Raw genomic sequence first — 13,831 nt, 5'->3', positions numbered from 1 at the left:
CCCCCTCCTTACTTCCATGGGCACCAGGCACACACATGGTGCACATAGAGACACAAGCAAAACACTTATGCATAAAGTTAAATCTAAAATGAAAATTTAAAAAATAATACAAGTCTCCAGAGGCACAGGGAGATGGATCTTTGTGGGTTCGAGGACAGCCAGAGATGGAGAGACCCTGTCACTGATTCAAAAAAAAGATGATGATGATAATAATAATAATGGGAAGGTCTAATGGCTCAATGAGTATAAAAGCACTTGCTGCCAAGCCTGAGGACTTGAGTTCAATACCCAAAAAGCACATGGTAAATAAAGAAAACTGACTCCCAAAGTTGTCCTTTAACCTCCACCCCACTCATGAAGTGGCACACATACACACATACACACACACCAAATAAATATAAAAATAAGCAAATAAAATACAATAAAAGACACACTCTTGCACTTTCCAACTTTAGTGTATGTGTTGTTAACAATAGGAAAAGAAGGCAAACTCAACTAAGCTTCAATAACTTGATTAAAATAAATATCCCTGAAAACATTCATTGCCCTCATTCCAATACTACAGTCAACTGTTTTACTGATTAGGCTACCAGGAACAATGGAGGTATTTTGGGCCAGTGGATAATTAAATCCAATTGTGTACAAGGCATCAATACTTTCAACACTCACTGGAACCTGATTTACCAATCTGCTGAGTTTGCTTTGCATGAGTATATTCCCTTTGAGAGAGAGAGAGAGAGAGAGAGAGAGAGAGAGAGAGAGAGAGAGAGACAGACAGACCCAAAGTACCTGGTAGATGGTACTGGCTCAAAAAAACAATAGCTTTAATCACCTAACGCTAAATATGAAACGAGATTACAACTGAGATAAAAATATCACCTTTGAAAGGAAGTGGTATGGGCGATCAAACTCCATCAATTGAAAAGCCATCACCTGAACTCACTCCCATTGTAGAGAGTGGAGAAAAAGCAAAGTTACAAGGTTACAAGTATCTGCTGCACTGTACAGATAGATGGAGTTTCTTGCTTAGCAACTGTAGTGTTGTCTACCAAACACACTGCCTGTCATAGTTAGGACCTGACAACTGTTCACTCTAAATCCTTGTGCTCAACTTGGATTCAGGATTGATTTATAAAAATAGCTGCTGCTGTTGCTGGTCTTTGAATCTGCGCTGATGACTGGGCAGTGTTACCCTATAGGCCTAGAGCAGCTGTATTTCCCTCACCACACCCATCGCTCTGCCTACCCCAGCCAAGCTGCCGGCAACCGCCCCCCCCACCCGCTTGCCCCCCCGCCCCCCCCCATCTCTGCACCATACTATTCTCCCTCCTCCTGGGCTGAGTGAGCAAATTACAAATATCCCCTGATGCAATGCCACAACCATCCCTGGGAAAGAGCAGAGGCAGTTGCCAAAAGCGCAGCAGTAGGGAAATGGGCGGGAGACACTCACAGGGAGCAAGAAACACTGCAGGGCCCCTGAGGAGAAATGCTGTAACTGGACCAGAGGAGGGAAAGGGGGATTCCGGAGAAAGCTGGGTAACACTAATCTTCCCAGAGAAGCATAGCTACACCACCCCACCTCACCCAGGGAGAGGGCGAGTTCTGGATTCCTAACACAAACCTGTGGGGAAATCAATCTCTTCCCCTAAAGCAGCAAACGCACTTAATCTGCACAATAATGGAGATAAGCAAAACCTCTCAAACACGCCCAGAAGGCAATCTCAACCAAAGCTGAGCTCCGGCTCTAACAGTCCAAAAGAGCTCGTCCCGTGTGCTAAATAAACCCACAATCTCTGCTCTGAATAACGTTTCCAACGGCCGCTGCTAGTCCTGCTCCCTAAGTTTCCCGGCTCTGCACCCTTACGGTGACCCCGCTGCATTCCCGAAGCCAGACACTAGAAGCGCATCAGTCCCCAAACTGTGCGGGGGCCCACGCACACAAGGGCTCGAGTTAAGATCTGCGGACCACCCCTCAGCCCCACCCATGACCCCCAAACCCGACACGCGGAGGCTCTCCTCAGTCCCCACACCCACTGACGCCCCTCCGGACGCCTGGAGAAACGTCCCCGGCGTTCTTCTGCATTCCCCCGAACCCCACCCAAGGCCCCAGGCTGTGGCCGACCCTCGGTGCCTGGACTCAGCACATGCCCAGGCTGAGGCAAGCCGCTCGGCTCCACAGCCCGGGACGCCCGAAAACAGGATCTCTGGGCCCGTCTCGCCCCCTACGGTCCCCTCCGAAGGCGCCACCGAGACTCGGAAGGTCACGCCCGCAGGCCCCCCGCCGGGCCCCCTCTAGCAGCGACCCGGGCGTCCGCAGGCGGGCAGCCACCGCCCTTCCCCGCCTCGGGCGGGACCTGCAGGGGTCCCCAGCGGTCCCCAGGAGATCCTAGGGCAGTGTCTCGGGGGGACAGCGAAGAGGCCGACCCTCGGATCCCGACCTCGCCAGCACTCACCCGCCGCCGCCGCCAAGTCCAAGCCGGAGCCGCAAGAAGCCGGGAGAGGGCAGAGAGGAGCCGGGAGCAGCCGGGAGGAGCCGCGGGAGCCGCAGAGCAAGCCGGAGGGGCGGGGCGCAGGGAGGTGGCCGCTTCCTCGTCGCCCTCTTGAAGGCCGGCACGAAGGCGGGGCGTCCCCCACCACCAGCGGACGCCGCCCCAACCAATGGGCGCCCCCGAGGGGCGGGCCAAAGCGCCGCGAGCCAATCCACGCCTGCCCCTGCGCCTCGACCTCTCGGTGGAAGCGGCACGAGCGGCGGACGGTTGGCGAGGCGCGCGTCGGAGGTCTGGGCTGCGGCCTCCGGCCCGCGGGTACCGGAGCGAAGGGCGAGCCTCCGGCCACTGCTTCCTTTCCCAGCGGGGAGGATGCCGGTGTCAGGCGCACACGGCCTGGGCCCGAGTGGGCCCCGAGGGCGCTGACTGGTGGGCTCTATGATGTCATCTGGGAGGGGCGGGGGCGGGTCCTTGGGCCCTCGCCGCAGGGAACCCTGCCGGGCGGGCGAGCAGAGGGCACGACTCTGGGCAGCTCCCTGGAGCCGGCCTTGAAACGTGACTGGACCAAGTTGAGAAGAAGGGACACTGTTTATTGCAAAACTAATTATATAGTTTGGCGTGTATTTAGTAACTTAATTTCATGTTTCTTTTAGTTTTATTCCGTTCAGTTACTTAAAAATCGCCTTTGTTTGGTTTTGATTTTTTTCGAGACAGTCTCACAGCATAGCACAGGCTGGCCTGAAATTCACTATCACCCACCTGCCTCGAAGTGGTGGCGGTCCTTCTGCCTCAGCCTCCCGAATTCCTGGGAGCCTCCACACCCGGCTTAATTACCTCCTCCTCCTCCTCCACCCTCTCCTTTTTTTGAGACAGAGTCTCACTATGTTTGATTCACATTATATTGCCTGTGGATAGTACCGGTCTGGAAGAAATAATGGTACTTAATCCTTTTGAGTGCTTATTCCGTCTCCCAGATAGCAACACTAGCTCTTAATCACAACAATCCTGGATGGTTAGGAAATAGATCCTCATTCCTGTTTATATTTTTGGTTGTGAGCCTGGCCGCAGTTTTGTCGTCTCTCCAGCCCTCCTCATTGCCTGTTTATGAAGGAGGGGACAGACAAGTTTAGTAACAACATAATGACAAGGCAGTATTTGCCTAGTGGGGCTTTAATTTAGGTAGCCAGGTGATAGGGTTGTAAACTCAGCCCTATAGAGGTTACTAGGAAGACTTGTTTAGGAAGCACAGCTGTGTTTTGTAGCTGTGTAGCCTTGAGAAAACTAAGCTTCAATTTCCTCACTTATGAAAATTAGATAATAGTTAGATAATAGTCACTCTCAATAGAGTTATTAATAGGATGCCAGTGGCAAAATGCTGATGACCCATATTCCCCATAAAATCTCAAAACAGCCTAACAAGTTGTATAAACTTATGGAAGACTTCTAAATCTATTCTTGTTGTGTAACAGTTTCCTTTATCATCAGAACTTTCCATCCTACAGGGAAGCTCCTTAAGCAGGTAGGTAAACAACTCAAAATAGCTTCAGGAAATCCCTGAAACCAACCAGATTCACCAGGCTCCTCTCTGCCAGAATTCAGTGTTCCTCTCAGAAGACCAGAGCCAAGCTGCAAAAAAAACTCTCAGAAGAGGAAAAGCTACAAAGACTCTGAAACCAGCCAAACTGCCTAGAAGAGGTTTAGACCAGTGTCACCTGCAAAGAATACTCTCCAACCTGTTGAGTGGCCTGCAAGCTGTGGAGTGTTATCCAGGAATCCCAGTTCTGTGAGTTGTCACCCATGCTGGGGTGGGCCTTGGTGATACAGCTGTCTTTGAGTCTTTTCTGCTCCTGTGAGTGACCCCTCCTCATATCCCTTCATATTTTTATAAGTAACCCCAATAAAACTTACTGTTTGACCAAGATGAACTTTGGTCTGTCCTGAGTTCCCTATCTGGGGTGAGTGGACGTGTGTATTGCATCTCCCCAGGGAAAGTTTTGTCATTGATTTTAATTGTAAATGGAGATGATAACTTCATGGGATCCATACTGATAACTCCCTAGAGCTTGGCAGTGTTGGCACACACCTTTAACCCATCACTGAGGAGACAGAGGCAGGCAGATCTCTGAGTTCGAGGCCAGCCTGATCTACAGAGCAGGACAGCCAAGACTACACAAAAAAACACTGTTTCAAAAAACATAAAACAGCGGCGGTGCGCACGCCTTAATCACATGGAGCAGAGCAGCGATCTCTTGAGTCGAGCCAGCCTGGCTAAATGAGCTCCAAAACGCAAAGCTACGAGAGAAACCTGTTCAAAAACAAAAAAAAAAAAAAAAAAACATAATAACAACAATAATAATAATAACTATTCTAAAGTACATACATTGTTACTTCGCATTTAGTGGTCATAGTTCATACTGGGCAGCAATGGCACCTGCCTTTAATCCCAGCACTCAGGAGACAGAGCCAGCTCTGTTAGTTCAAGGCCAGCCTGTTCTACAGATCGAGTTCCAAGACAGGCTCTAAAGCTACACAGAGAAACCCTGTCTCAAAAAACTAAAATAAGAAGGAGCAGCAGCAGCAGCCAGGTGTGGTGGCGCACACCTTTTACCCCAGCCCTTGGGAGGCAAAGGCAGGCAAATCTCTGTGAGTTGGAGGCCAACCTGGTCTGCAAAGTAAGTTCTAGGACAGCCAAGGCTGTTTGAAATCCTATCTCAAAAAACCAAAAATAAAAAAATTAACTAACTTATTATAATAATAATAATAATAGTAACAAAAAGCCAGTAGTTCATGCTTGTAATTCCAGCATTTAGAAATGGGAGCCGGGGTTGGGGATTTAGCTCAGTGGTAGGCCCTGAGTTCGGTACTCAGCCCTGAAAAAAAAAACAAAAAGAAATGGGAGCCAGAGGATCAGTTCATGAGATCCTGTATCAAACAAAAAAGTAAAGGTTTGGTGAGAAAGATCCAGAACTCACTCTCTCTCTCTCTCAATCTCTCTCTCTCTCTCTCTCTCTCTCTCTCTCTCTCTCTCTCTCTCTCTCTCTCTCGAACACACACATGCGTGCACGTGCACATACACACATACACACACACACACACACACACACACACACACTCCAGCACACCCACATACACTCTACTCCAAGGAGAATGTAAGGAAACAGTCGTTTTTTCTAACAAATATATATATAGTGCACCATTCTGTTAGAAAAGCCACATGAGTCAGCACATTCACAGGATGCATTAGATCGATTTCCTAACTGAATGAAGCCATACACACCTGCAACAGCAGCACTCTGGAGGCAGAGACGGAAACTACTGAGTTTCAGATCATCCTAGGCTCTACGGCAGGTTTGATTCCAGTCTGCACTACATAGCAAGACCCCATCTCAAAAAAAAAACAAATCCTGGATCTTGGAGGCTGAACTTGGTTGGGAGCTGTCCCACACGTAAGGCAGAAAGATGGTGGCCGCAAAGAAGACAAAAAAGTCTCTGGAGTCAACTCTAGGCTCCAACTTGTTATGAAAAGTGGAAAGTACGTGCTAGGATACAAACAGACTCTGAAGATGATCAGACAGGGCAAAGTGAAATTGGGTTATCCTCGCCAACAACTGTCCAGCTTTGAGGAAATCTGAAATAGAATACTATGCCATGTTGGCTAAAACTGGTGTCCCGCACTACAGTGGCAATAACATTGAATTGGGCACAACATGTGGAAAATACTACAGAGTATGCACACTGGCTAGCATTAACCCAGGTGATTCTGATATTATTAGAAGCATGCCAGAACAGACTGGTAAAAAGTAAACCAGGAAAGTTTTCCTTTGATAAAACTTTACCAGAGCGCCTTGTAAACAATTCTGGTTTGTTAACATTATTTCATATCAAGACTCTGAATTTTGTCTAATGCTGGATTTATTATCCTGAAAAATATAAAGTGAGTGTTAAAATGATTCTTCCTGGAGACTGAAGTAGCCAGTCCCAAGACCTGTCTCAGACTCCATGACTACAATTGTCTTTGAGCCCATTTGAAGTCAGATGTCTAGGAAAGCTTAAGTGTTAGAAGTTAGAATCCACAGGGCAGTGGTGGCTCATGCCTTTAATCCCAGTACTCTGGAGGCAGAGGTAGGTGGGTCTCTGTGAGTTCGAGGCCAGCCTGAACTAGTTAGATGACAGCCAAAGTTACACAAAGAAACCCTGTCTGGGGGGGGGGGGGTTGTTAGGAACCTACATTCTTTTCTTTTTTTTTTTTTTTTTTTTTTTTGGTTTTTCGAGACAGGGTTTCTCTGTGTAGCTTTGCGCCTTTCCTGGAACTCACTTGGTAGCCCAGGCTGGCCTTGAACTCACAGAGATCCGCATGGCTCTGCCTCCTGAGTGCTGGGAACCTACATTCTTTAAATTAATAGATTCCCCATATTATGAGTGCCTAGGGTTGAGCCCAGGAAATCTTTTCTTTTTTGTAAGACAGGATCTTACCATATATGTAGCTCTGGACTAGATTCCCTATTTAGACCAGGCTGCTGTCAGATTCACAGAGATCAGCCTACCTCTGTATCCTAAATGCTGGGATTAAAAGTGTGTGCCACCTTGGGGGGGCACGCGGCAGGGTTGGCACATGCCTTTAATCCCAGCACTTTCAAGGCGGAAGCAGGTGAATCTCTTGAGTTCAAGGCCAGCCTGGTCTATGGAGTGAGTTCCAGGACAGCAGGGCTACACAGAGAAACCCTGTTTCAAAAAATGTGTGCCATCATGCCCAGCCCAGAAATCATTCTTTTTTTATCTTTATTTTATTATTATTTTTTTAACATGTATGGGTGTTTTACCTGCCTGTATGTCTGTGCATCACGTGCATTAGGAAGGCCAGAGAAGGTTGTTGGATGCCCTGGAAGTGGAGTTACAAACAGTTGTGAGCCACCATGGGGGTACTGAAAATCAAACCTGGATCCTCTGGAAGAGCGACAAGTACTTTGAAGGACTAAGCCATCTCTAACCATCTTCCAGCCCCTAGAAGTCATTCTTAGTTTTTCCTTCTTCCTTCCTCTCGGGCCTGTCAGATATGCCTGCCCCAGAAATTGCAGCAGCAGCTAGCTTTAGTAATACACACTTGTAATCTCAGCACTCAGGAGGCTGGAGCAGGAATTAGGAGTTTCAGGCCAGCCTTGGCTACATGAGATTGTATGTAAGAACACTCGAAGAAAAAAAAGAAACAGCTCTCAAAAAAAAAAAAAAAAAAAATCCAAGTCAGCAGATCCTTCTTTGTGGTTAGCCCTAGCCCAAGCTCTGTTGGTACAAACTGCCAATAGTCATCTGTAGCAACTACAATCCCAGCCCTGGACTGTAAGATAAAGAACCCCATTACAGATTGACCTGCACCAGGAATAGACTGTGTAGCCTTGGGGAAGCTATTTCCCATCCCTGGGCCTCAGGTTCCTCATGTCTATCAGGGGAAGTAGAACAGACGACAATGACTTCTACTTCTTGCTTTCTGTGGTCTCATCGCTCAGTGCACTGGAACTTCCTTTCACTTGAAATAAAGACACCTCTCTCAAGGCTGACTGATGTATCCTTGTTGCCTTGATGTTAGGAGCCTGCATCCTCTCAGTAGCTATTGGGGAGCACATACCTTTGGGGCATTCCCTTAATATCAAGTCACCTGAGTCAGGGCCTAATTCTGTCTTCCTTTTATTTATCTTCTCCTAGAGTGGTCCAAAGGCAGAGAAGGTTGTTTTCTACTTTTAAGGTAATGCTCACCTCATCCAGTACTGCTCCTGAACATGCTGTGTGATTTCTCCTTATAGACCCTCAACTGATCCTCCCAATGATGGCATTCTAAGATTGATGATGTTTTTAGAAGATTTATTTTATCCTTTTTTTTTTTTTTTTTTTTTTTTTTTTGGTTTTTCGAGACAGGGTTTCTCTGTGTAGCTTTGCGCCTTTCCTGGAACTCGCTTTATAGCCCAGGCTGGCCTCGAACTCACAGAGATCCACCTGGCTCTGCCTCCAGAGTGCTGGGATTAAAGGCATGCGCTACTACTGCCAACCAGGCCAGTTTCAAACCCAGAGATCTACCTGCGTCTGCCTCCGAGCATTGAGATTAAAGGAGTGTGCCACCAAGTTCAGCCAACCCTGACTTCCTGACCTTCCTGTCTCCCCAGAGCCTAGACTGGCTGCAAACTCAGTAATCTCCTGTCTGACACTCCTAAAGTGCTCAGGTCCTGGGATTACAGGCAGGTGCCACCATACCTGGCTAGTTTTTATCTGTTTGTTTGGTTGCTTGGTTGGTTTTTGGTTTTTCGAGACAGGTTTTCTCTGTGTAACAACTCTGGCTGTCCTGAAACTTGTTTTGTAGACCAGGCTGGCCTCAAACTCACTAAGATCCTCCTGCTTCTACCCGCAAGTGCTGGGATTAAAGGCATGCGCCGCCACCACACCTGGCTTGTGTGTTGTTTTTAATTTTATGAGCATTGACTGGTGTTTGACTGCATGTATGGTCGTGTGAGGATGTCAGATCCCCTAGAACTGAAGTTAAAGAAAGTTGTGAGCTGTCACATGGGTGCTTGGAATTGAACCTGGGTTCTCTGGAAGAGCAGCCAATGTTCTTAACCCCTGAGCCATCTCTCCAGCACCAACCTGGCTAGTTTTTTTGTTGTTATTTTGTTTTGTCTCTCTTTTTCCTTCCAGGATCTACTTTCTGGCTGCAGAGCATAGCCACTGAGCTGCGACTCCAAGACTGCTCAAGTGATGTCCTAAGGTCTTTGGCATGCCTAGCAGACACCTGGCTGCTCTCCAGTTCTTCTGTGTTCCATTCTGAACCTCAATAAAATATCCTGGTTTCTTTTCAATTCTGACTCATAATGTCAAACCCTCTAGATGGCCACTGTGTCTATTGGCCTCCTAAGCAGAATCCAGCCCCTCTTCAATCAGTATCCTTGATACTGATACAGGATGATAATTGTCACCCTGGTTGCTTCTACATCTCACTCTGAGCTCCATCTAACCTCTTTCTTGTTCACCATCTGCAGCCACAAAAGAAATGAGTCATGAGGCTGGGGTATATAGTTCACAGGCCGAGTACTGCCTGTCTTCATGCAGGAAGTGCTGGGTTTCACTCCAAATTTGGGGTATATGAGTGTATACATATCAGAGATAGCAGGAACTAGAAGACTCTTTTTGATCCTTTTCTAGTCTGGAGACAGAGAAGAAACGGAAAGTAAGCAAGATTGCTGGTCATGATAGAAAATGGCAAAGAGGGGCTCAGCAGAGCAGAGGCGTACAAACCCCAGCTCCTCCCAGTTGCTGCCAGTCCCTAAGTATGGATACAGCATCGTCAGAGAACAGTCAATTTTTTCCATGAAACGGCCTAATGGTTGAGTGTAAATAACAATTAATTGAGGAAAAAATGGGCTGAATGATAGTAGCACCCATGCTTATAATTCCAGCACTCAGGAGGCAGACGCAGACAGATCTGTGAGTTTGAGACCAGCCTGGCCCATTGTGGTGGTTTGTAAGAAAATGGCCCAAAGGGCGTGGCATCATTAGGAGGTGTGGCCTTGTTGCAGGAAGTGTGTTGCTGTGGGGCAGGTTTTGAGGTCTCTCTGTCAAGCTTCCCTCAGTGTGACAGTTCAGTCAAGTTCCTGCTGCCTTCTGGTCAAGCTGTAGCCAGCACCACTTCTGCCTGCAGGCTGCCATGCTCCCCTTCATGATCATAATGGACTGAACTTCTGAAACTGTAAATTTATAACCTTCAATTATAAATATTTTCTTTATAAGAGTTGCCTTGAGCCAGGCGGTGGTGGCTCACGCCTTTAATCCCAGCACTCAAGAGGCAGAGGCAGGTGGATCTCTGTGAGTTCCAGACCAGCCTGGTCTACAGAGCTAGTCCAGATCAGGCACCAAAACTATACAGCAAAACCCTGTCTTGGAAAAATAAATAAATAAATAAACAAAAAATTCCAGGCCAGCAGGGGCTCCTCAGTGAGCTTGTGTCCCAAAACAAAACAAAAAAAAAAAAAAAAAAAAAAAACAAGAACACTGTATAGCTAACTATGTCTGTGGGCTGGCAGCTCTTGGTTTGCCACTTTGTGATCTCTGCTATGATCGCTCCTTTCCTCTAGGTGAGGAGACTAACATTGCCCCAACTTCAGAGCCTTTGTTCAGACCTTGTGTGAGTCACTTGGAAGCCAAAAAGCAACTCTTGCCAATTCAGTAAGCTGCTGAGGAGAGCTGCCAGCTCAACAGAGAAGATGTGAGATGAAAATCGAAGGGAAACTTTTCAAAGATGCTGCTTTCCTTGGCGACTTGGCACTTTTCACTTAACTTGGAATCAAGCATTTGGCAGCTCAAACAAACTTATATTTAGAAGAGAGCTACACATATTCATTCAATTCCTGAAGCCACAATCCATACTGACTCAATTAGAATTCAGGGAACTTAGCAGGGGAGCACTTTTAAAATATTATATTTGGAGGCCTGGCGGTGGTGGTGGTGGTGGTGGTGGGGCGGCGGCGGCGGCGGGGGGCGGCGGCGGGGGCGGCGGCGGGGGGGGGCGGCGGGGCGGCGGCGGCGGCGGCGGCGGGGCGGCGGCGCACGCCTTTAATCCCAGCACTTGGGAGGCAGAGGCAGGTGGATCTCTGTGAGTTCGAGGCCAGCCTGGTCTCCAAAGCGAGTTCAGAAGGCGCAAAGCTACATAGAGAAACCTGCTGAAAAAAAAAAAAAAAAAAAAAAATATTATATTTGGAAATAATTTTCAAATTTATTTGAAAGATTGCAAGAATAAAAATTGCATAGAAGACTCCCATGTATTCTTTACCAAGCTTCAGCTATTTTAAACATTGTGTCCATTTGCTTAATCATGTGCTGCACACACATATATTCTATACACAGACTAATTTATATATTTATTTTTCTAGTTTTTCTTTCTTTCTTTTTTTTTTTTGTTGTTGTTGTTGTTTTTTCGAAACAGAGTTTCTCTGTGTAGCTTTGCGCCTTTTCTGGGACTCACTTGGTAGTCCAGGCTGGCCTCGAACTAACAGAGATCCGCCTGGCTCTGCCTCCCAAGTGCTGGGATTAAAGGCATGTGCCACCATTGCCCAGCCTTTTTCTGGTTTTTCAAGACAAGTTTTTGGGTTTTTTTTACATAGCTTTGACTGTCCTGGAACTAGCTTTAATAGACCAGGCTGGCCTTGAACTCAACAGAGATCTGCCTCTGCCTCCCAAGTGCTGGGATTATTATTTTAATGATAGTTCGCATATTTCAGGCTTTTTGTCCCTAAATATTCCAAGGTATATTTCTTAATAACACTACAGATAGATATCAACCCCATGAAATTTAAAATTGATTCTAATTCAAGATCCTATCTATCTAGGTGTGATGGTACACACTTCTTTTTTTTTTCCTTTTTCTGGTTTCTCTCTTTTAATTTTATTTTATGTGCACATTTGTCTGTGTGTTGGATCCCCTGGAACTGGAGTTACAGACAGTTGTGAGCTGCCATGGACTTACTAGGAATTGAACCCAGGTCCTTTAGAAGAGCAGCCAGTGCTCTTAACTCTCCAGCCTGGTGTACAGCTTTAATCCCAGCCCTAGGGAGGGAGAAGCAGGTGGGTGTCTGAGGCCAGAATGGTTTATATAGAGTCACAGGCCAGCCAAGACTGCATAGTTGAAACCTTGTCTCAGAAATAAACAAGAAAGAAAGAAAGAAAGAAAGAAAGAAAGAAAGAAAGAAAGAAAGAAAGAAAGAAAGAAAGAAAGAAAGAAAGAAAGAAAGAAAGAAAGAAGGAAAGAAGGAAAGAAACAGAGTTCTATCTAACCAGAGCTAAATCACAGTTTGATATACTGGTATATGCCTATAATCCTAGCACTCCTGGGCAGAACCAGGAACATCACTGAAAGTTTGAGGCCAGCCTTCTCAATGTTGAGTTCCAAATCAATCTAGACTACAGAATTAGAAAAAAAAGTTCTGTCTAATCAGTCATTTATATTCTAATTTTTCAGTTAATGCAGTAATATAATAATTGCATTTCTTCTCCTCCAGATAGTTTTGTCTCATTTAAAAATATTTTTTATTTTTATTTTATATGTATGCCTGCATATATAGATATGTTTTACCTGCATGTGTATCTGTGTACCACATACATGCCTGATACCTGTTGAGGCCAGAAGAGAGAACTGCGGTTACAGACAATTGAGAGAGCCATGTGGGTGCTAGGAATTGAACTCTGTCCTCTGGCAGAACAGCCAGTGCTCTTAAACACTGAGCCACCTCTCCAGCCCCTGCCCTGTCTCTTTAGGTTCAGCAGCTGAGGAACATTTCTTAACCTTCTCTCATGTGTGCATGTGTTTATCTTCTATGATAGTGACAGTGACATTTTTCAGGGCAGGAGGGTTGTTGTGTTTTGGTTTTATTTAGTTTGTATATGTGTACGGATGTGTAAGTGTTCCTGTATGTGGGGTGTTCATACACAAGTATACATGTGCATATGAAGATCAGAGGTCAACATCAGGAGTCTTCCATCAAAATTCGATTCAGCTGCCTGTCCATACATAGTTCAGGGCTTCGCCTGTCTAAGCCTCGCCAGAGCTGACTTGCAAGTATGTGTCACATTGCCTGACTTTTTTTTTTTTTTTTTTTTTTGGTTTTTCGAGACAGGGTTTCTCTGTGTAGCTTTGCACCTTTCCTGGAACTCACTTGGTAGTCCAGGCTGGCCTCGAACTCACAGAGATCCGCCTGCCTCTGCCTCCCGAGTGGGATTAAAGGCGTGCGCCACCACCGCCCGGCCAACTTTTTCTTATTTTAACATGTGTTATGTATATATATATATATATATATATAGATAGATAGATAGATAGATATAGATATAGATATAGATATAGATAGATATATAGATATATATAGTGTATATAGTGTATATATAGTGTATATATATGTATGTATGTATATGTTGTATATGTATGTGCACATGTGTGTGAACAGGTGATTACACTGCACATGAGCATCCTCTATTATTCTCTATCTTGCCTTAACTCTTTGAGACATGGTCTCTCACTGAACCCAAAGCTTACTGTTTCCAGTAGGCTGGCTTGTTAGCAGTCTCCTGAAGTCTGCTTATCTCGTCTCCCCAAAGCTGGAATTATCGCTAAGCGCTACACAGGGCTATGGTTTTTACTCAGTGCTGGGGAGTCTACGGAAGGTCTTCATGCTTGCTCAGCAAGCATGTTAACAAATGAACCTTCTCCCCAACCATCATTCCAGCCCTAACCCTCCCTGGTTTTTTTAATGTGTCTTCATTTTGCAGAATAAGCACTTTATCTATTGAGGTTATCTCCCAGCCTTTGTTTTGTTTTTAAA

General features: G+C 46.1%; 1 protein-coding gene and 1 pseudogene across 1 annotated transcript in view; one reads left to right on the top strand and one right to left on the bottom strand.

Annotated features, from left to right (window-relative positions):
* Positions 1–2,832, bottom strand: part of Map4 (microtubule associated protein 4) — a 142,634-nt gene extending 139,802 nt beyond the window's left edge. The window contains exon 1 of the mRNA XM_037207948.1: positions 2,454–2,832. The gene's annotated coding sequence lies outside the window, so the exon portion shown is untranslated. The remainder of the gene's footprint in view (positions 1–2,453) is intronic.
* A 2,710-nt stretch (positions 2,833–5,542) lies between these two features.
* On the top strand, positions 5,543–6,338 carry LOC114705220 (annotated as a pseudogene).
* The last annotated feature ends 7,493 nt before the right edge of the window (positions 6,339–13,831 follow it).

This window comes from Peromyscus leucopus, chromosome 7 (genome assembly GCF_004664715.2).
Source record: "Peromyscus leucopus breed LL Stock chromosome 7, UCI_PerLeu_2.1, whole genome shotgun sequence".
Classification (NCBI taxonomy): Eukaryota; Metazoa; Chordata; class Mammalia; order Rodentia; family Cricetidae; genus Peromyscus; species Peromyscus leucopus.
Note: the sequence above shows the minus strand (reverse complement) of the source record. Positions and strands in the feature narration are given on the sequence as shown.